This window comes from Cavia porcellus, unplaced genomic scaffold (genome assembly GCF_034190915.1).
Source record: "Cavia porcellus strain 051 isolate PalLab524CR breed Dunkin Hartley unplaced genomic scaffold, mCavPor4.1 scaffold_14, whole genome shotgun sequence".
In the NCBI taxonomy this organism is placed as follows: Eukaryota; Metazoa; Chordata; class Mammalia; order Rodentia; family Caviidae; genus Cavia; species Cavia porcellus.
In genome coordinates, this window is record NW_026947497.1 from 37,513,066 (window position 1) to 37,536,649 (window position 23,584).

Genomic DNA, 23,584 nt, shown 5'->3' on the forward strand with positions numbered 1-23,584 from the left:
AATTGAAAGCAATTCTTTTGGAAATGCATCTCAAAATGACCAACATGCTAAAAGTGGTTGTTTTAAGTGATAGTGTACATATTAAAATGGTTTTGGTGTTGATTTTTCCTTGTTTCTTAAACATTCTTTTCATAGGTAAAATTAATCTAAAATTGTTTTCTGTCTTTTTGAGATAGGGCTTCATAATACAGTTCAGGGTGGTCTTAAACTCACTTTGTAGCACAAGCTGACCTTGAACTCACAGTGATCCTCCTGCCTCCCAGTGCTGGTATTACAGGTATAACACCACATCTGGCAGCAAAATTAATCTAAAATTAAGAAAGAAAGATTCTTTTTTCTCCTCCTCTTCCTCTTCCTCCTCCTCCTCTCCTTTTCCTCCTTCTTTTTATTGGTTGGTGATAGGCAGGACATCCTAAATTAAATAAATTCATAGTGATTGCTATCCCAGTTTATGGGAAAAAATGTAGAATTAGAGCAAAAAACAGTAAACAGAAAATGTCTTTTAGATGGGGTTACTAGTTTAGGGACTGTTCCTTGACACAAATTAATTTTAATTTCAATTTGTCCTCTGTGTACAGTGTTTTCTATTTTATTTTAACACAATAAGTAGAGGACACACAATTCCCCATCCAACACAGCCTGGGTTTTCTATAGCTCATTCACATACTATGGGGTATCTCATCTGCCCCGGTCGGCGAGACTGAGCCAAAGAGTTTCTCAAGCTCTCTTTCTGCTCTAAAGTCTATGTTTTGGTGATTTCACTTTTTACTGTAAATGTGCTGGCAAACTGATAGCCCTGCTTTGACTTCATACCATTCAAAGAGAGAGATGACTGAACAGAACTGAGCCAACCTTTGGCAAGGGTCCTAGAGATGTTAGCGGGCAACTGGGCACTGTCTAAGCAGTGGCCACTCCTAGTCGGAAAGCTGGAGGAAGGAGAGACGAGGCACTCTTCCTCTACTGGGTCCCTTGGGGTTCCACCTAGGCAAGTGGATGTTAGTGCTAAGAAATCACATTTTGAAGAAAACCAAATCAATTACCTCACTTACAAACATTTGAACTGCGAACTTTCACAGGTAACAAATGGACACTGTATTGCAAACATCCGCGGATGCAGATAAGTTGCAAAATTAGCTTGCATGTGTCAGACACTGTCAGAGTCACGCCACTGTGTGTTTCCTGGGTGGTGCGACAGTGGGCAGCAGACAGTGCTCACTTGGACCCCAGGCCATCCTGGAGCAGGAGGAAAAGCAGCATGATGCTGGGGGAGCTGCCAGGAAGCACAAAGCTATGTACATTGCATATTTGTGACAAAGGTGTGTAAGACTCACTGTTGGATTACAAATGACCTGACTTACAAACATTTGCCTGGAATGAATCTCGTTCATAAATCGGGGACTTGCTGCAATTGTGTAAGTTTAGAAACAATGGCCAAAAGTTTAGACGTTAGTTTTACATATTCCTACTTAAGAGTTGTTTCGTTTTTAAATAACTTTTAGGAGACAGATTAGGCAACAGGTAGCAAAATCCTAAAAACATATTTCCCTTGACCCAGAAATTCCAGGGTCTAGGAATTTAGCTAAAAGAGACACTTAGGTAGGTTAGGAAAAAATACACATATTGCTAGATAATTTTTCCCTTTATAATAGTAGCGACAGAATTAAGAACTAGTACAAATAATACAAATGTCCAACTGTAGAGGATTTAGTATATACATACAATGGAATATTAAATGGTCACTAAAATGGCATTGAACTTTTATTATTATTGATGAATTTTTATAACATTAAATGATACAAAACTTATCAAAGGATATGTGCCTCACAACCTAATTTTTAGAAACATACACATCTGCTTGGTAGAAACATGAAAGGGTGTGCACCAACATGGTAACTAGTTTTTTTCTTGGGTGTTTTAGTTCAATTTAATTAAATATATATTTTTATTTTTGCACACTTGTATTTCTAATATTTCTGTATTTCTTATAAGGTTAAAAAGGAAATACACTTTGAAAATCAGTCTTTTTCAAGTGCATTAAATTTTCCAGAGTATGAAAAAAGATCGTATTGTATTAAGTGTGTGTCAGTCCTGTAAGCAGGAGCTACCTTCATCAGGAGGGGCCTGAAGGCCATGTGAGGAGTGTGGACTTCATTCTAAGAGACCAAGAAAACAATGCAAAGTTTAAATCAAAGGAAATGCATGGCTCAATTGACTATTAAAGATGCTAACTGTGATGTATGGGAAATCTTAGGGTTGGGGAAGAGAGGAAGTCCAGGTGAAAGATGGACGTGGCTGGACAAAAATCACGGTAATGGAGATGAGAAGAAGGGAAAAAATTAGCAATTTGGAGGTCAACAACAACAATAAAAAAAGGAATTAAAAACCCTCAAAACTCAATTTGAGGCTTTGGATTAACTGATGCAAAAAAATAAATCAGGCCCCAGATTCAGGTTAGTGGACTGGGTCCACGATACCTCTGATGGCTTACAAGGTCAGTAGGAACAGGTAGGTTTTGACTACCAAGACCATCTGTGGCTCATAGTGAGCACATCAAATTCAAGATACTGCAGTTTGCAAGAGAAGGAGGAGCAAGAACATAGTGGGTCTTAGATTAAGTGTGATGGAGCAAGGCATGGGGGAAAATCTCCTTATGCAAGAGACAGAAAAGCAGCTTTTACCAAATTGTGTAGCTAATACATGGAGCCAAGAGTTAAGCCCAAGACCATCGCACTTCCACGCCATGGGTCCTTCCCTGAGTACCAATGATGGAACAAAACAACCAGGTGGAAAAGGAGCAGATGCTGAATTAAAATCTGAGGATACATTCTGCTTGTGAGAGCTGATCTTACTGTCTGGGTCACTGAATATTCACTGAATGAATGAATGAGTCATCGTTAGTGGTAATATCTCTGCATTTGTCCTTTAGCTACATCTTAATGCCATCTACCTACAGTCGCTCCTACAGCCTCTGCATTCCCTCCACTCTGTCCTCTCATCTACTGTGATGTGAGCAACGAGTCCCACGAGTGCTACAAGCCAGGCCAGCTCCGGAGTAAAGCAGGCCCAGGCATCTTGTGGTTCTGAGAAAGCTAATGTCGAGTCTACACATGTAAGGCTGCTTGCTCTTCCCATTTTTTCTGCACTAAATTCCAAACCTTACCAGGGCAGAGTCCAAATGGCTTTTTACTCTTCACCGTATCCTCAACCCAGTGGTTGCCACCTAGTAAACATTCTGTAAACACTTGAATGGAATGGAAGGCAGATGCATAATTACATCATAGCAGGAGCCAAGTTCCAATGTTTTTTAGTGCATGAGAAGCTTCCAGCTAACCATAATCAGAAGGGTAACATTCACCAATGTGGTTGTATTAGAGGGAGTGAGCTGCTTTAACAAATAACCCCAAGTCTCAGTAGCTTCCTGCAAACTAAATTTGTGTTTAACTTCATTAAGAGTTCAGTGGGGGAGGTTCTAGTCTGTTGGTTCTTATCTAAGGAGTGTAGTAACTAAGGAGCCAGGCCTCATCATGTCCTCAAGCAGGAGTGGACAAACTTTTCTATGAAAAGCCACGTAGTAAATATTCTAGGCCTTGCAGGTCACTGACACGTTATTCAACTTAGCAGGTGAAAACAACCATAGAGTCTGCAGGTTGTTTGTGGAGCCAGGACCTAGGGGATCAGAGCTGTTCCCTGGATCTCCATGTCTGGCAAAAGAAAAGAGAATACCAGTGATCATACCGGGGATTGCTGTGAACCAGACCAAGAAGTGGCAATCTGTTCCCACAACTCAGGTCCTTGACCCCATTGCACTTCAGGATAGGCAGGGACATAGAGTCTAAGCTGCGCATCTTCAAGGAAAATGAAACAAGGTTTGGTGAATTCACAGCGCTGTCTTTGCCTCAGTTTGTGCTTTCACTTACTTCCTCCCACAGTGGGGCACATTCAACCCTCCTCTAGGAGAGAACCCTAAAGCCTCACTGGTCCTTGTAGCTTTCTTTCTTTTTTGTACTGGAACTTGAACTCAGGCCCTTGAGCCGCTAAACTATATCCCCAGCCCCTTAACTGGTCCTGGTAGTTCACTGGAGGCTCAGCATCCCCTGGTGATAGAAGTTCCTTCCATCAGGTCCGGATGTAGCTCCCCATGGTTGTAAAAATACAAATTACTTGTCCCTCTTCTCCCCTTTACAACAAGCAATCAGGGATCAGGAATGCCATATCCACAGCATAAAGTTCTATTTGGAAAGGACCAAAATGAAGACACAGAGCTGTTGGTTCATGGATTTATAAAACCCTAGTGTAGAGATGCTCAGAAAACTCTTAGCCCCCATTCAGCTTGTAGCTGGGAGCTTGCTTAAACATTGCCCTCCTTATGTCTACACCCTGGGAGGGCCCGCCTTGGCCCTCACTGCCGGCCACATCTGCAGTGGTCACTCAGGAGCACAGAATCACTTCTTGAGGCCTTCATGGCTTTAAAGAATGCTTCCTGCTGGATTAAGGTTGAGGTTCAAAAGTTTTACACTTCAAAGATATTTTTAGGATGGTCACGATATCTTTGGTGATAACATTCCTTTAAAAACTTAATAAGCGTCTAGCCAGTTCCTGGTACCTAACCACAACAAAGTTCTTGCTCATATATAATTTTTAAATTGCTTTATTTCCTTGTTTCCTCCTCCAAGGCCTTGTTCTATGCATTTAATAGTCTCTACCCTGTGTCCATCTAGAATCATAAACGAAGAAGCCAAATTCCTAATCTCATCTTGGCCCCAGGGATCATTTTTTTGTTTAACTGAGGAGTATCACCGGCTTTTTATTACTCAAAGCTTTATCTCTTACTATTTGGAAATAAAAGCTATCAGCCTTCCCATCATTTCAGCGTCCCATTTCCTGGCTCTATTTCCTTTAATTTCAGTTTGCAAATTACCCAGTTCTTTTCTGAGTTCATTTCAAACAGATTTAGGATGTGTTATGTACGTGTACCAATCCCCACAATGAATGTGATCATTATGTATTGCAAACATGTACTCATAAAAATTAAATTAAATTAAAATTAAAAAACAAAACATTATCAAAGACAGCTTAGGGCAGCCAGCACGCACTGGCACTAAAATGGTTTCTGACCACTTCTTCTGCAGCCGCAGCTTGGTAAGGACATGATCTACTTTCAAGTTATTGTGGGCCACAATTTATTACAGCACAGTATTCATGGTTCCAGCCACTGGCCTCTTCTTACCTCTCATCATTTCACCACTTAGCACTCAACTTCAAGGCGCAGTTTGTGAATTTTAACAAAGGTGCTAACATTTCTATGGCTTGAAATAATAAAAAGTTTTCTGTCCAGAAAATATCCAACATATGTGGGTGGTGGAGGACTTCCAGGGTGGCTTTCTTCCTCATGACAACTCAGGGCCTCCCACAGCCCCATCCCCGAAGCATCCAGGTCTCTGTCCATTGGTCAGAATGCAGTCATGTGGGTCCACCTACCAGCAAAGTATCTTGGGAAATGCAGCTCAGCTTATAAACCCAGGAGAAGGGGAAAAAAGACTTTGATAAGCAAACATCAATCTCTCTGAACAATGGTTTACCTGGGGTACTTTTTGTGATTGCAACTAGTTATAAGGTCACCAGGACTGTAGGAAAGTTCCATTCAGTTTCTGTGTTCTGACCCTGAAAAGAGAAAAAGCTGAGAGTTGCAGCGGGAAGCAGACACTGCAAGAAACACACACAGTGAACAGTGAGGGTAAGAGAGCAAGCCTGTGACTCAGAGGCTCTCAACTGACAGCTGAAGCTGGGGACAGCTGTACAAAGGCAAACCCTGCGTTAAATGGCTTCAATCTGTGAACACGGTCCAAGGATCTTAACACCATGAGTTGAAAAATAGTTGAAACTTTTTTCTCTGGATAAAGAAGGCTGGAGAACTACATTTAGCTATGATTTAATAGAGTTCGATATTAGCAGATAATTATTTATAGCTAGACATTCACGTGTCTGAAAAATATTCTTTTGTTTTTTGTGTTTTTACTCATGCTTTGCAATTTAGAGTTATTTATTTTTACAAATCATAAGGCATATGGTGAACTCTTTTTTATATTTCAGCGATTCTGGGTCTCTTGGTCTCAATCATTAATGAATCCATCTGTGGTGATCAGTGTTGAGTTACTGAGATACTCAGTTTCCAAAGAGGCTGGTTTATCTTGGCTCATGGCTTTGTTTTGTTTTGTGAGTCAATGGGACTGTACCCAGGGCCTTATACATACAGTGCTAGGCAAGTGCTCTACCACTAAGCTACATCCTGGGCTTGTGATTTTGGATGTTTTAGTACCAGATTTAGCCATTGCTTTTGGGGTTGTGGCAAGGCAGCACATCACAGCAGAGAGCACATAATGAAACAAAGCTTCTGATCTCAAGGCTGGGACAAGAAAAGACAGACACAGGGATTGGAGTCCCACAGTCCCTTTCAAAGGCAAGCCTCTGATTACCAGAAGATCTTCCATCAGGCCTACCTCTGAAGGTTCTTCCACTTCCCAACAGCACCAAGCTGGGGGATTTAGTCACTTTTGAGTCACACACGAGCATTTAGGAATGTTTAAAATTCAAATAATTGCGCCAACTATTCAGTCAGTAAGTTAAAGTCCTCTTAAGTGCTACACACCATATTAGGTACTAGCTGAAAAGCTTAGTCTAGTGGGTAAGAAAGACATTATTCAAATTCTCTTTTTTTTTTTTTTTTTTTTTTTGTCTTTTTCATTTTTATCGGTACCAAGGATCGAACTCACGACCGCCTGCTTGAAAGGCAGGTGCTTATGCCGCTGAGCTAAATCCCCAGCCCACATTATTCAAATTCTCATGGATCAACAATTACCTTTTTCTCCAGTAGTGTCTGGTTGTAAAGTATGAGGTTACAGTTAGGATACTGCATGGTTATGAAAGAGATGTACCGAAGGTTTTCTGAATGTATCACACAGAAGCTGACCCATTTTGGAGGGTCAACAACAGCTTCCTTGGGGAAAAAAATCTCAGTATTTTGAAGTAAAATTATTTATTTTTATGTTATAAATGAAAAGTGTGTTTGTGTCTACCACCTCGGCATCCAAACCTAGTTTCTGTGCCTGGAAGTAACTACTCCATCAGTTTCTTGTACAGCATAACATTACTTTAAAGCACAGTAGGGGGTGTATTCTATGCCTTGTACTGTTTCCTGGGTTTCACTTAAGGTATACTGCAGACACAGTTCCATGCTAGTACATAGAAAATGTCTCCATCCTTCTGCAGTGCTTGCATGATTGTCCATTACGTGGATTAGCAAGATTTAGTCCACTAGTGCTGGCACTGGTGTCCATTGCTGATGTGACAAATCAATAAAGCATTTTGTGTCATGATATATCTTTATTACAGCATAATTCTAGAGGTCAAAAATCAGAAATGGGTCTCACTGGGCTAAAATTAGCAGGTTGTAAAAGGCCACATTCCTTTCTGAAACCTCTGCAAGGAACTGCGGTCCCTAGTCTATCCTACCTTCTTGGGTCACTGGCAAAAGCCAACAGTGGCTGCCAGTATCTTCTCCACCACTCCAACCACTGCTGTTTTCACACACTCCAACTCTCCTCCAAGAAGCTTTGTGACTACATTGGTAGCACCTGGACTGTTCAGAATAACCTGTCCATCTAAAGATCAGGTGATCGGCAACCTTAATTCTATTCGCAAGCTTAATTCCCCCTTGCTGTGTAACAAAACACAGTCACAGATTCTGGATTAGGGTATAGACTTTCTTGATTGGCCAGGGAGTCATAATTCTCCCAACTACAGCTCTAATTGATTGATGTGTATGTTATTTTCGATCTTTTAGGTTTGCAAACGGTGGTGGAATAACGATGTCCTTTAAAATGCGTCATATTGTGCATAGAAGTTCTGAGCCCAAAGTGGCTATGGCCAAACACCATTTCATGTGTTGGAAACCGTTTGCATTTTCACTGGTCTTGCTTTCTCTTCTATCCTTTGTATCACTGTCTGCTTTTAAAAAATGTATCTTCACAGAGGAGAGTTCTCTTTTTGACTGGTAAGAATGACTTCTATGCTAAAAATATATAACTTATATGTTAAAAATATATAATAAGTAGGAAATATTTTTCCCCAGGATAGGGTTTATCATTTGACTTGGTTGAATTTTTCCTATGCAGATTTTTAAAAATACATTTATGAAGTTGAGTTGCCAACATTGTTTTGGTGCTTCTGGATTTTTTTGTTTTAGACAGGATCTCACTATGTAGTTCAGGCTGGCCTTGAACTCACTGTGCATCCTAAACTGGCCTCAAACTCCTGGCAACTTTCCTTCCTCAGCTTCAGAGTGCTGAGATTAGCCATGTGGGCTACAACATCCAGCTGGATTTCTGGATTTTGTTGTTCTTCACTCCTCTAAGATTGTTTAAAATTTTTCCCCATGTTTTTCTTCTAGGACATTGTAATGTTTTATTCATCTGGAACATATTTTGGTGCAAGGAGGAGGAGAAATGTAATTTCATTTTCAGTTAGCTACTGTGGCTGTGTCTGTAGTAACGAACTGCTATCCGTGGTTTAAAATAGCACAGACTTATTCCCTAAGAGTTTTGGAAGTCAGAAGTCAGAAACAGGTTTTACAGCTTGGAAGAAAGATGGGAGAGGGGGCCACAGGCCAGGGAATGCAAGGAATGCATGGTAGCTTTAGAAGCTGGGGAAAGGGAGGACAGGGATTCTCCTCTAATGCTGCTGGAAATGCAGCCTTGCTGACACCTTGATTAGAGCGCAAGGTAAGAGGTTCTGGAAACGGATGGTGGTGATGATTACACAACAGTGTGAATATTCTTAATGCCTCTGAACTGTACACATAACAGTGGCTTAAACAGTAATTTTACATTATACGTATCTTACTGCAATAAAACAATTTAAAAATAATATCTGCAAATCCTTTTTGCCATTTAAGATGATATTTATAGGTTCTAGGTGTTAGGAGCTGCATATCTTTGGGGCCATTATTCCGTCTAGCATAAATGCCTTTCTACTTTCTCTCACTGACTTGAAAAGGCACCTCTGTCATTCACTGAATTTCTCTATTTCTGGACTTCCTATTCTTTTCCACTGAGTTGATTCTATGCATGTGTCAATTCTATAACACTGAAACATTTTATTTTAATAGTAAGTCTAATCCCTGTTTAGTACTCTTGTTGCCCAAGATTTACCTGGTTTTTCTTGCTGATTTTCTGTACCATGTTATCTAATTTTAAAAAAAAGATCATATTAGTGTATTTGTTGGCATTTTTAAAAATTTATGGATAAAACTTTGAAAGAAATGAAATTTTTCTGATGTTGACTCTTCTTAGCCAAAATCACGGCATGCCCTTTCTGTGGTGCAGGTCTTTATTTTTTATTTTTGTCATTTAGTAGTGTTTTAAAAGTTTTATTCATATAGATTTTGCCCATTTCTTAAGTTTATTCCAACCACTTAGCTATTCTGTTGCCGGTGTAAATAGAGACTTCCTTCTGTTATTGTGTTTGTATATGCAAAGACAGTTTTCTTCAAATAACACTATACTTTTTTCATATAATAAATTTCAGTTTACTCCTAATTTTTTACAGGAAAACAATTAAATATGTGAGACAATTACATTTTACCATTTTACTTTGTTTCTCTTTCTAATCAGGCATACAATGCTTCTTTTAACCTATACATTAATGGAAATACTTTTTGTATAACCCCATAAAATATATCTTCCTGCTCAACATATATACATTTTTTTTTGTTTTTTTCCTTTTTTTATTGGTACCGGGGATCGAACTCATGACCGCCTGCTTGCAAGGCAGGCACTTATGCCGCTGAGCTTAATCCCCAGCCCCTTACATTTATTTTTAACTGAAGAAAGGAGTCATCTACTGCTTAAAAAACAATTTTTAATAAGAAAGTTAGCAAGGCATGGTGGCTCATACCTACAATCTTGGCACTTGGAAGGCTGAGGCAAGAGGATCTCCACAAATTCAAGACCAGTCTTGGCTACACAGTGAGTTCAAGGCCAGCCTGAAATGAGACTCTGTCTCATGAAAAAAAAAAGTTAGTTGTATACACTTATGTAATTTTGTAGAATTTATGGATTGAATTAAAGCATCCTTATCCTTTTGAAATACAAATTGTATTTATAGATTTCCAAACATTGTGGCATGGCATAGTATCATTTAAATAGTCTGCTACATATTTGTCTAATAAAATCTTTACTTTTTTCAGATTCTAGGGAATTTTGGTCAGTTTATTTAAAAACCTCAAAATTTTATTAAGAAGGAAATGATCTGGGCATTGTAGTTCATACCTATAATCCCAGCACTTTGGAGGCTGAAGAAGGAGAACTGCAAATTTGAGACCAATCTGGACAACCGGGATTAGGAGGCATTATACACACACACATACACACACACACACACATACACACACGCACACACACACACACACACACACATACATACACGCACACATGCACACACGCACACATGCACACACACACACAAATTTAAAGGGCTAGGAATGTGGCTTAATGTGAAGGACTTGGGTTCAACAAAACAAGCAAAAAAGGCAAGGAAGAATTAAGTAAACTGTTGTAAATTAGTAAATTGTCCTTCAGAGTGCCTCCTAGTCAACACGCAATGGTTTTTTAATTAAATCGAATTTTTTAAATGGATGATTTCAGCCCATTTGTATTTGTTGATATGAAAGTTACATTTAGGTTTAGTTTCACCATATTTTGTTGTGTTTTCTGTTTTTGTGCTTTAAATGAAAACTCTTTTTTAACATTTCATTTTCTTACATGTGTGCATAGTAATTCTGATTGCTTGTTTGGGTGGTTTATGTCTTTGCTTTAGTAGTTATAATTACATATAATTTTATATAAAACACGTGGCTTTGCATACATACATACATATATGTATTTAACATTCTATTTCTTTAGAGAGAATCTACTTCTGCCCACTCAAGTGGAAAAGCAGAAGCAGTCCAATTCACCAAGAGTGTATTTTTCCAACAGCTAATTCATTGAAGAGTCACTAAATGCTAATTTGCTTTATGGAAAGTTTTTTGAATGACTTTCAGGAAACCAGCTGAAGCTAATCTGAGAAGTGGCAAATTAGCATACAGTATTTCCTCTCTCCTTCCTTTCTCTTACCCCTTAACTGCCTATTTAAGATATTTGTATTATTTTTCTTAGTGTTTCTGTTTTTATACATTTGAAGTGAAGTTATATCCATACTCTTCATTTATGTTTGAGGGCGGCAGGGTAGGGTACCAGGAATTGAACTCAGGACCTTGCATTGCCAAGCAGGTGTTGTACCACTGAGCCACATCCCCAGCCCTTTCATTTATCTTTGAAATCTTGGTCATAAGAGATGGAAAATTCTGTATATTTGTCTTTCATTTTACTCATCCTTCTCTCCAATTTTTAGTTATTTAATTTATACTTTGTCATGATTTATAACATTTTATATTCTGGTCCAGGCCACTATACTCACAATTTGCTTTAGTTTTACCAACTAAATGGATGGACTGTTTTCTGGAAATCTCCTGGCTATAAATTCTTCATTTATAGTTTGATTGGCTAAAGTTTGACTTCTTCAAGGGTATCTGTATTATTGGATCCTCTTCCTGGAATCTTTAATATTGCAGTTTTTATATATATTGAAAAATATATCAACTACTTTGCTATCTTTGTAGTTGCAAAACAGTTGAATCGGGAATAAAACTTTTGAATCACAAGTTTTTCCTTCAACATTTCATAAACATGGCTCTACTTCCTGCCAGTACTATAGAAATATTGGAAGTTATAGTTGATTTCTCCTCACGGAGAAGTTAACTTCTACATTAGTTAGGATTCACTAAAGGAACGCACTCAGTATAAAATACATATAAAACTATAGAAGGGACTTATAGGTAGTCTTACAGGATCAGAAGTGGGATGTCTCAGTGGCCATCTGGAGAATCAGTAGAAGAATCTGAAGCGGCCATTTGTGTGCAGGAGAGTTGGAGGACCCAGTAGTAGTCAAAGGGTGCTCACCGCAGAGTCCTGTATAACTCTGTCTCAGAAAGCCAAAGGCTTGGGCCTGGGGATTTAGCTCAGTGGCATAAGCACCTGCCTTGCAAGCAGGCAGTTTTGAGTTCAATCCCTGGTACCGATAAAGACAAAAAAAAAAAAAAAAAAAAAAAAAAAAAAGCCAAAGGCTCTGAGTTGAAATACTGAAGTGTCTGTACTGGAAGACTGAAGGATTCAGAGATGAATATTCAAAGGCAACGGTGAAACCAGAGTTCCTCCTAAGTAAAAGGGGAAGACTTTCTCCTTCTTTTCCTTTTTACTCCTCCAGGCTACCAAGCTTATGACTGGTGCCAGCCACTTCTTGGGTTAGTCTTGCCTCCTGCTTTCAGCCTGCACGTCAATCACCCACAGACTCATTCAGAGCTTTACTCCTGTGCTAGGGAGTTCTTAGTCAGAGCAAGTTGACTTTCCACAAGTAATGGTCACAATGACCCTTTGTCAGCTTGACCACCAGACACACCTGCATAAGCCAAGCTTCGTCTCCAAATTCAATAGCAAGCTCATAATTGTAACAAATGTGGTACGACTTTCTTGCATATAGATAAAAAATTCAGTTATTTCTCCCCAGAGTTGAAAGCAAAGGTTTTCTGTGGGTAATGCTTACTCTTTATCGTTCTAGAACTTAAACATTATGGTATAAAGATTTAACAATATTTAAGGATAGATATTAAGTCTATCAACATTATGTTGCAAAGAAAGAAAACAAAGATACCTGCTTAGTATGTACACATATATGCACAAGCATTTTAGCAACATAGGAAAGAAATACGTGTAACAATTAGAATTCTCATGTCTATAACTGATCACGTAACCACAACCAGTATTTATAACCGCCTTGTTCTACCAGCCATTCAATATTTCCTTGGCCTTCAGCAAGCTCTTCAGCAGGTCTTCGTTCTTTACCTTCCTGAAGGTTCTGGGCCATCCTCACCCTGCTAGTACTGGGTTTAGTTTCCTTTTTACCTTAATAACAAGGTATGTAATACTGGAACTATGACTCCAGGCCAGCAAAACATAAGGTCATGGGCACAGGAAGAAAATTTTTGTTAGTGCATCACTAGGGGTAACAACCAATTGTATCATTTCCACTTCCAGTTCTTTATTCCTGAAAACTTGAATTCTGACTATGCAAGAAGCAGTACCATATAGTGAATGCTGATTCAAAGCACATACAGCCTTCTGGAAGACCTTGCCCCAGCCCTGCAAGGTTCGCCATCTAGCTGGCACTGTTATTGCAACGCCAACGAGATATTTCGCCTTTTAATCAATTCAGCTTCTTCTGGATGGTGAGAAGCATGTTAAGACCAGTGAATGCCATGCAAGAGCCCACTTTCTGAAACATTTTATAAGCATGGCTTCACTTTGTTTTTGTATTGAATGATGAGATGGAGGGGCTTGAGGTCATGTAACCTAAATATTTTGACTGAATACTCAGTCAAAAGACTGAATACTTGTTTTTTCTTTTCTTAAATATTAATTTTTGCTTTTCTTACCCATCTCCACTCCCAATTCCTGTTACCCCATGGCAGCAACTTTTAACTCCCTTAAGTATTTATTTTGATCTCTCTCTCTCTCTCTCTCTCTCCCCCCACCCTCATGTTTTTCTTTTAGAACAAGAATAAGAAAACATGTTCAACATCATTAAGGAAATTCAAATTAAAACCACAATGATGTTGTCTCACTCCATTTAGAGTGGCTATTATCAAAAAAACAAAGCTATTCTTGCTGGTTAGTGAAGAGAAGGGAATTCTCCTGTGCTGTTGGTGGTGATGTACATTACCATAGTCATGGAGAGTTTAGAGGCTCCTGAAAGAAACTAGATGTATAACTATGATATGATCCAACAATTCCATTGCTGGTTATATATTCATTAAATACATTGACGGGCTTGGAGTCTAGGTGAGCTCCACTGGGGAATTATTCAAAGGCTGGGTCTCTTCTTTGGGAGCCTTTTCAATTCTATTGGAGGGAAATTCCTCAGTTGTGAATTGCAATTGGGCTAAACAATGATTGCCAGAAGTCTGGGACCTGAGAAGAGAAAGCTGAAGTACTTTTCTCATCTCTTTAGGTGCACCGTGTCAGTCCCACCCACGGGGTGTTCCTGATGTCCCCAAATCCACAGTCCATTTGGTTCAGATTCTCCAGACACCTGCCATGGCTCAGGAGAAGAGCTCTCATGGATACCCAAGTAGGGAAAGGAAAATGGAGTTTAAATGCCATCAGTGGTGTTTCCACCTCATCCTGTGCTTTTGTCCTCAGAGGAGTTGTTGCCTTCAATATCTGAGCCACCATGAGAGCGATCATTGTGTGTCTTATGAACGATTCACCAGGACTGGTGCAAGTTTCAGCTTTTCCTGGTTGGCTATGTCAATTACCGCTCGCTGTTCAGTCCCAAATGTTTGCAATAAGACTGTCTTTTCCTTTTATTCCTTTCATGTTGCCTTTTTACTTCTTTAGCAACATTTCAGCAAAGCTTCGAGAGGGAATGGAGGTCAAGGCATAATTCCATCTGTGACAGCCACGGAGACATACTTCTCAGATGTCCTACTGCAGGGAGTATAATTGATGGAGGGCCCCAGCTGTTATCCTCTGAAACCTAACACTGTGCTTGGAGAAGGCCACGGTTTCCCGCTAGATGCTCCCACTCACGGACAGACACTACGGCAAGCCCATTCCTGGGAGACGGGAGGTTTCCCTGACAGATGTCGGATGGAGGACTCTGCTAGCCTCGTTACTATATTCTTAGAAGTGCATTGCAGTCTAAGACCTGACTTTCTCCTTTTCCCTCCCTTTCCATTCTTTGCTTCCTTCTTTTTCTCCCTTTCTCCCTATCCCTGCCTTTCTTCCTTCTTTTATTTCTTCTTTTCACACTCCCCTCCCCTCTTGTTCAGAGGGACCACCGCTAAGGGCTCAGCCTTTGTCTTCTGACTCTGGCATCCTTTTCTCTCACAAATGTAACTGCCACCCTCCCCGCCCAGTCTCCTGGGCATTGAATCCTCTTTAAATGCCTGGTTCATGAAAAACCTGGACTAACATATGATTTAACACTTCAACATGGAAATCAAGATTTCTTTTTCTAGATTTGGAATCTAGCATCTTTACTAGGATGTAATTTTTACTGGTTATTTTCATCAGTTTTTCCTAAGGCACAAGGATGTACCTTTTCAGTCTTTTGATTTATGTCGTATTTCTGGCAAATTTTTTGAAACTGTGTTTATATTTCTGTTCAATTGTTTGCTTCAAACATGAGTTATACATATTTAATATTCGATTTTATATCTATATTTTATCATTTTACTTTAATCAATTGCTTATATTGATTTTGAAACCCTCTTTTCTAAAGCCTATTAATTTCAGAATTAGTTATTTTCCTTTATTCTAATGTAACTCTCATTTCTATGCAACTACTGTTTTTTCTTCCATACATCTTTCATTTTTTTCTCCTTTCTCAGCATCTTTTCCCAAACTCTCATATGTCTACTTTTAGCTCTTGTTTTATGTATATAACTCTTTTGTTAAATGTTTTTAAATTCATGACAATACTTTTTTTTGATTCATAGAAGATTTCTTGATAAAAAATCTTTATCTGCCATTTATGCTATTGCTTTTCCTACTCTTGCAGTGGTTTTCCTCTCCATCCTCACCATCTGCCTCTCTCATATCTTTCTACAGACTTACTGTGATTATTACTCAACTTTGGGTGAAAGGAATTTTTCACAAACTAATTATCTGCAGGCTGCTTATAGCGTAGCTGCAATGCAATTTTGCTCTGACTCCAAATTACAACTCTGAGGGCTAGAGATTTAGCTCAGTGGCACAAGCGCTTGCCTGGCAAGTGTGAGGTTGTGAGTTCGATCCCTGTTACCAAAAATAAATAAATAAAGGAAAAACAAATTACCGCTCTGCCCATTAATAGCAGCATGGCGTTATTTCTGGTATAAAATAATAATAGCATTTATCTCACTGAGTCCTTTGAGGAAAACATATGAGTTCATGACATGAAAAGTATGTGGATAAAACATGTATGCTAGACTTAGTAAGACCATGACAAATATGACTTTCAAAAGTGTCTCACCATATATTTTGGCACTTGCATTTTGTCTTGTCTATATCAAGCATAACTTCTCCATTTTTTGTAGCTCAAAGTTATATGTACCTATTACATTTGGGTAAGATAGTGATATACCTGGAAGTTTTCTTCTTGTTTTGAATGATTTTTTGATAGAGAGAAGGGCTGATATAAAGAAGATGCCATCTCCACTCTCCCACCGGTGTGCAGTCAGAGAAGGGCTATACAGAAAAAGAATCTTTAAATGAGATTTAGAGAGTCATAGCATAACACCCGGCATGTCCAAAACATGACTGAGAATTTTCACACAGGAGCCAGGCAAATTTTGAGTAAGAAAAGGCAACCAATAGACACTAATACAGATATCAGAATTATCCAATGTGGTTCTTAAAGTGGCCACCAAAAGAATGTTTTAACAAGCAATTTTGAGCATGGTTGAAAGAAATAAAAATATAAATCTTCAAGAAAAGGAGTTGAAAAGAAGAATCAAATGAATTTTAGAACAAATACAATAGCAAAAATTTAAAAATATATGGGATCTCAATGTATCAACAGCAAAATGAATAGGGTAGAGGAAAAGAACAAGTGAACTGATTTAGACAACAGAGATAAAGTAGATTTTAAAATGTAATCTGAGCATCAAAGACATATTGAACTATAATATGTTTAGTATTTTCATTATTAGAGCCTTAAAAGGTTTGGAGGAAGAAAGTAGGGATGAAAGACTACTCAAAGAAATAAGGACTGAAAATTTCCCTAACTTGGCAAAATATAAGTCTATAGTTAAAAAAACCTGAAAGGAAACTCGTAAAGGATAAAACCAAAGAAATTCATGTTGATACATGGCACAGGAAAATTTCTAAAAGCTGAAGAAAGACAGTAAGAGGCCGGGGCAGGGCAATCACAAGACTGAGGCCAGTCTGGGCAACGTTGCAAGACTGTCTCAACAATTTAATGAATATTTTTAAAAAGTGCTGGGGATGTATCTCAGCATGAAGACCCTGGGTTTTACTCCCACTATTATAAAACGAACAAACATGAAGTGTTTTTTTGGGGGGAGGGGGGTTACTGGGATCAAACTTACGACTGTGTGCTTGCAAGGCAGGCGCTTACACCGCTGAGCTAAATCCCCCAAACAAACAAACATTAAAAGCAAATAAAAAAAATTGAAATAAACAAGAAATAAGCACCTCACTTATAGAAGAAAAACAACTGGAATAAAAGCAGATTTCTCATTAGAAATCAAGGAGAACTGGAAGAAGTGAGTTGTTAATATCCGAACTTTTATATTTTTTCCTTTTCTTCTCTGGTGGTGTGCGATGCTGCGGATCACATCCATGCCTTGCTAATGCTAAGCAAATGCTCTACCACTGAGCTACATCTCCAGCCTATGATATCATTTTTTAAGTGCTGAAAGAAAAGCACTATCTTGTGTGGTGTGTGTGTGTGTGTGTGTGTGTGTGTGTGTGTGTGTGTGTTTCTCTTTAAAATAATAAAAAAGAAAAACACTATCAACTCAGAATTATTTTCAGCAAAACTATACTTCAGGAATATATGAGAATTTAAGAAATCTCAAGTTTTCTCACACACACAGACATACCCTAAAAAATGGCAAAAGAAAATTCTTGAAGCACATAAATAAAAACAATAGTAATGAGAAAAGAAACAATTTTAGGACATTAGGGAAAAAGAAAGAGCAACAAGAAGAGTAAAAATATGGGTAAGTCCAATAGGTTTTCTTTCTTTCCTTGAATTTTCTCAATTGAATAAAAGGAAAGAAATAAAAAGGAAGTCAGTTTTCAAATTAAGTGCAAAAAGAAAGGATAGCTAACTACCAGAACAACAAGGAGGCTGGAAAAAGATTTGCACTTTATGTAGAAGTATATTTTATTTTATTTTATTTTATTTTATTTTATTGTCTTTTTCCTTTTTATCGGTACCGGAGATCAAACTCACGACTGCCTGCTTGCAAAGAAGGTGCTTATGCCGCTGAGCTAAATCCCCAGCCCCGTAGAAATATATTTTAAAAAGAAGGAAAGCCACCATATCTACGGGACCAGTCTACAGGAGAAAAAAGAAAAAAGGAATACATTAATCAGCATAGAAAGATCAGGATGAAATCTGGATGAAAACATAGCCTATGAGAGAGAAGATAATTCTCTATCAGCATATCGGGATGTAGAAGAAACTCACAAGAACATGAATGTAACAGAACAAGAATTCAAGGTCCAGATGATAAGCACAAGGCAAAATGAAAGTAGAGACCGGAGAGCTAAGGGGGAAAAACGGAAGGAAACACGAAACTTCACGAAACTCGTAAACTCCACTGAGCCAGTTTCACTGTACTCTACCCTCCTGGATTAATGGAAGCGATTGGATTTTGGACAGAAACAAATACCAAGAGTGCATCACTGAAAAGCAGGCACTGAATAAAGAGATCTCCATACTCACAACAATCTTTCAACTATAACTGATCTTCAAACCTCTCAGCACAAGTAAGAAAAATAGAAGCATGAGAAGACAAAGCAACAAATGCCTCCAAAAACTTCCAGCTACCCCAAAGTTGGTCAATAGGAAGGAAATCAAAAGCCAAACAAGTGAATTACATGATAAAGAGGAAGAAAAGAATGATCAATAAGATGTAGTGCTTGGTGAACTCAAGGATGATATGACTAAACACATAATGGAAATAATGAGCACAATGATCACTGAGTTTGCAGAAGATGCTAAAAAAAGCTTGCTGAGCTAAACAAAATGATACAAACATGAATAATCAGTTTAGAAAAAACAAAAAACATAGTCTGTGAAAAGATTCAAAACAGAAACCCAGGATAAAATATTCTAACCAAAAGCACTGGTGTACAAAGGGGCCAGTGCAAGGGGAGATATCAAAACTAAAAGGGCTGATGCAGGTAAACACACACTCAGGAATACCCTCAAAACAAGAGAACATGGAAAACGGGTGCGATGGCCACTAGGTGCACCAAAGAAGACTGATCTAAGATGAATTGGAATTAGTAAAAATCAGCAGACAGCAGAAATGGCAAAAAATGCTTGTTCATAAAAATAATAGAAAACTTTCCAAATATGGGGAATAATTTAACAGAGACAAATGATACATGTAGATTCCCAAAGAGCCACAATCTAAAAAGGACTTCTCCGTGAGACATTGTAGTAAAAATCCTAGAAATCCAAAATGAGAACAATCTTACAAGCTGTTAAGAAAAAAGCAAAATAAAATAAAATCACTTATAAAAGCACTACTTAGAACTCCGGCAGATTTGTCAACCCAAATCTCACAGGACAGAAAAGCTTAAAGTGAAGCACAAAAATTATATCTAATATATTTATGATTAGAGTTTTATAGATCGTAGCATTAACTTACAGAATTTTTTCACAAATATAGTAAACATGAATTAGTAAAAGAAAATAACCAGAACTTATTATTAGATTGCACTCAAAACAAGTATCAAAGGCAAATACAATGTTCCAAATATAAAATATGCAAAAGTAGTCTATATAAAACTAATAAACATCTCATGCAAACGAGAACTGACTAGTTGAAATGACACTTGCCAAGATGCTAAGGATTAGTCAGCATGTGCAAAATGTGTTCTTCAAGTGATTTGGGGTAAACTGTTAAATGGTTAAGTAGAGAAAAGCTGAAATCCTTTCCTCTAAAATCAGGAACAAAGCAAGGATGTCCACATCACCATTCCTATCCAATATTACCATGTTAGTCAAATATATCACTAAATATTAGCTAAAGCAATTGGGCAAGAGAAATACATAAAAAGTATACATATAAGAAAGAAAGACATCAAAGAGTCATTGCAGATCTTTTATGTGGAAGACTCAAAAATTTCTACCAAAAGAGTCTTAGAGGTAATAATGAAATTCAGCAATGTAGCAAGATACAAAATAGACACACAAAAATCAATCATGTTCTTGTGCACCAATAATGAACACACTGAGAAAGAAGTTAGGAAAACAATACCATTCTCAATAGCATGAACACAAATCAAATACTTTTGAACTGATATACCCAAAGAAGTGAAATATCTGTACGGCAAAAATTAAGAAAAGATCGATGAAAAAGGAAAGTAAAGAGGATGTCATATAGATTTAATGCAATCACAATCAAAAGAACAACATGCCTTACAAAACTAGATAAAACAATGCTAAAATTTGTACAGAACCAGAAGAGACTCAGAACAGCAAACACTATCATATGTAACAAGAAAAAAAGCAGGAGACACAATGATCCCAGGTTTCAGGGTGTATTACAAAGCTACAGTGATAAAAACAGCATGGTACTAGCACAAAAAGAGATATGTAGATCATGGGAGTGTACTGGAGGGTGTAAAAACAACTCTGGGCCCAGTTAGCTATCTGATCTTTAGTAAAGGGTCAAAAACACATACTGGAGGAAAGCCTCTTTAGCAAACGGAGTTGGGAAATGTGGCTACCCACATGCAGCAGGTTGAATGCAAACCAACATATCCCATCATATACTACACTAAAATAAGAAGGGATCAAGGACCTAAATATTGAAAGAAAAACACTAAATCTGATGGATGATAAAATAGGTAAAATTTTGAAGACAATGCCTTTCTGCACAGAACCTCTACTGCACAAATAATAAAATCAAGAATACACAAATGTGATCATAGCAAATTAAAAAGTTTCTAAAGAGCAAAGGAAACAATCACCAGGGAGGAGATACAACCTACAGACTGGGAAAAATTTTGGCATCTATTCTTTGGACAGAAGTCTAATATCTAAGATATTCAAAGAACTCAAAAAATTAGATCCCCTCAAAAAAAAAAAAAAAAAAAAAGACCCCATCAAAAATGAGCAACTGAAGTGAACAGATTATTTCTCAGAAATAAAAGTAAAAATGACCAACAAACACATAAAATGTTCAAAGTTTCTGGCCATTAGATAAATGCAAATTAAAACACCACTGAGATTCCATCTTACTGCAGTAAGATGGCTATCATTAAGAAATCAAGTAATCACAAATGCTGGCAAGGTTGTGGGGGAAAAAGGAACCCTGCTATGTTGTTGGTGGGAATGTAAACTAGTGACAATCTGTCTGGAAATTCCTCAAAAAACTAAAAACAGGTAAGCAGCGGTGGTCTGAGCAAGCAGCGGGGGACCCAAGGTGAGAACCAGCCAGCGTCTCCCTGCCATGTTGGAACTTAAGGCACTGGGCAACAAAGCAACCCACTCGCCTCCCTGGTAAGCAGCCATGAGCCTACTGGCGCATGTGCTGAGAATCAAACATCCTATCCCCCCTTGTTAGCAAATGAGGGCCAGAGGTCTGAGCATCTCCTGGGAGGTTGACCATATGCAATATAGCAAATAAGGGGGATTTCCTTCTACCATATCTTTGAAGACAAATATTGTTACCATTGTTTTGCTTTGTCCTAATTAATTGTATTGTGCTATTCAATATCCTGTTTTGATAGGTTTTATGATGTTCTGTATTTGGTTTGCTTTTGCTTACCTGATTGGATGGACAACTATTGTGAAGATAACAAGATATACTATGGTACCTATTACTGTTACCCTGGTAAATTCTGTACCAATTTCACTGCATTGTCTCAACTTGCTTTGTTCTGTCTTGTTCTGTTGTATTTTACTATTTTCAAATAACAAAAACCTAATTCCACTTAATCCAGCTATTCCCCTTGTGGATATTTTCCTGAAAGAGTTAAACATGTATTATTACAGTTTATAACAGTGTAATTCATAGTAGGTAAATCTTAGAAGTGGCCTGTATGTTCATCAACAGATGAGTGGGTAAAGAAAGTGTGGTATTTATACACAGTGTAATAGTATTTTGCCACAAAAAAGAATGAATTTGAGTCATTTGTATGAAAACAGAAGCACCTTGAAATCTCTCTCTTTTTTTTAAACATGGAAAACTATATGAATTTTTGCGTCACCCTTGTGCAGGGGCCACGCGAATCTTTTCTGTAGCATTCCAATTTTAGTGTATGTGCTGCCAAAAGCAAGCACCACCTTGAGATCTTAATGTTAAGTGAAATAAAACTAGACACATTTAGTCAGACAGGCATGATTCTTCTATGAAAAACTTAAAGTATAAATAAATTACAGGTGACACACACCTGTAATCCCAGCACTCAGGCAGCTGAGGCAGGAGAATTACTGCAAGTTAGAGACCAGCCTGAGCTACATGGTGAGTTCGAGGACAGGCCGAACTGCATAGTGAGACCGTCTCACTAAATAAATAACTAAATAAATAAGCAAATCAAAGATAGATAATAGGAAATAGAGACAGATTTTTTGCAAAGGAGGAAACCAAGAGAAGGAGGGAGCGGGGAGAGGGGAGAGAAGGGAAGAAAGGGAGGGTTGGGCTGCGCGGTGCACAAGCTCCAGCTCCCTGCAATGAGTGCAGTCACTGTGTACTACAAACATGCACTAAGAACAAAATTTTTTTTAAAGCCAAAAGTAGTAAACTAGAAACTCAAGGAACAACATAGATACAGCTAAAATGTGAAAAAGATTTGTGCTAATGATATGAATAGAGTATGTTATATACTGAATTGTGACCCTGAAATTCATATGTTGGAGCCTTAAAATGTGGCTATATTTGGACACAGAGTCTTTAAAAAGTAACTAAAGTTAAATGAACTCATAAGGAACTATGGAGCTATGTGTTTTGCCTATTATGGAAAATTTCAGTCATTATTTCCCTGAATACTCTTTTTTATCTGCATTCTTTTCTTCCATCCTTTTTGAGACTCAAATATTAGATATTTATACTCCAACACATCCCAGAAATCCACAGCATACTCTTTCTTCTATCTTTTTATTTTTCAAAACAGGTACTTCCTCTTGTTCTTTCTTGAAGCCTACTGGTTCTTTCCTCTATCTTGTTTGTTCTGCTGTTGAGACAATGAGATCTGATGGGCTGAGAGCTTTAAAGTTGTATTTTTAGTTGTAAAATTTCCATTTGATTCTTCCCTTTATGTTCTATTTGTTTTTGAGGATTTCCAGTTTTATTTGCTTCAAGCATGCTCATAATTGCTTGTTGAAGCATTTTCATGTTGAGCACAGTAGGCATCATATTAGACAATTCCAATGTCTGTATTAACATCTGTCGTTCTTTCTTTCTTTCTCTCTTTCTTTCTTTCTTTTATTAAGACAGGGTCTTCCTATGCAGGTCAGGCTGGCCTCAAACTCATGGTAATCCTCCTGGTTCAGCCTCCTGAATACTGGGATTACGTGTGTGCACCACCATGCCCAGGCGTTGGCTGCCTTGTCTTACTCAACTCAAGATTTTCCTGATGTGTAGTGTGACAATTCTCAATAAAAGTATTAAAAACATTTTTATTGAAAAGTAATCCAAATTTTGAGGAATTACGTCTACATATTGTTCTCTCCATGTGCA

General features: G+C 38.0%; 1 non-coding gene across 1 annotated transcript; it reads right to left on the bottom strand.

Moving 5' to 3' along the window:
• Positions 1 to 22,080: 22,080 nt before the first annotated feature.
• Positions 22,081 to 22,188, bottom strand: LOC111753654 (U6 spliceosomal RNA). Its single transcript, XR_002788442.1, has one exon. It is a non-coding gene; the product is annotated as a U6 spliceosomal RNA (small nuclear RNA).
• Positions 22,189 to 23,584: the final 1,396 nt, after the last annotated feature.